Source organism: Corapipo altera, unplaced genomic scaffold, assembly GCF_003945725.1.
Source record: "Corapipo altera isolate COAL_440 unplaced genomic scaffold, ASM394572v1 49362, whole genome shotgun sequence".
NCBI classification, from domain to species: Eukaryota; Metazoa; Chordata; class Aves; order Passeriformes; family Pipridae; genus Corapipo; species Corapipo altera.
In genome coordinates this window covers 1-590 of record NW_020892459.1, presented here as the reverse complement: position 1 = coordinate 590, position 590 = coordinate 1, and the positions used below count along the sequence as shown (strand labels likewise).

Here is a 590-nt window from a genome sequence, read left to right as displayed (position 1 = left end):
TGGTGGGATGCTGGGAATGCTGGGAATGGGGAGAGGGAGAGGGGACAGAGCTGCCCCGTCCTGCTGGTGGGATACTGGGAATGCTGGGAATACTGGGGGGATTTGGGGTCCCGTGGCTGATCTGGGGGTCCCGAGGCAGTTTGGGGTGTCCCCCTGATTCATTTTTTGGGGGGTGCAGGTGCACGTGGAGCAGGAGCTGCTCCTGTGTGAGGGATCAGGGGGATTTGGGGGAGGTTTGGGGGTCCCGTGGCTGATCTGGGGGTCCCGGGGCAGTTTGGGGTCCCCCCCCTTGACCCATTTTTTGGGGGGTGCAGGTGCACGTGGAGCAGGAGCTGCTCCTGTACGAGGCCTTTTCCCACGACTCCCAGCTGGGCCAGTCCAACCTCAAGGTCCGATTCCGGAAGGTGAGGAGGAGCCGGGGGGCGGTTCTGGGGAGAGGGGGGGGGTCCCCACACCCCAAAACATCCCCCCTGGAACCCCCTCACCCTCCTCTGTGTCCCCCCCTTCCCCTCCCAGGTCCCCCATGGAATCAACTTCCGCGAGAAGAAACCGAAACCGTCCCGGAAAAAGCCGGAAGGGCCGGGGGGGGG

The 590-nt window shown here is 64.7% G+C and overlaps 1 long non-coding RNA gene across 1 annotated transcript; it reads left to right on the top strand.

The window, feature by feature from the left end:
* The first annotated feature begins 27 nt into the window (after positions 1-27).
* LOC113942649 lies at positions 28-590 on the top strand. Its single transcript, XR_003525989.1, has 3 exons — positions 28-66; positions 315-404; positions 517-590. It is a non-coding gene; the product is annotated as an uncharacterized LOC113942649 (long non-coding RNA).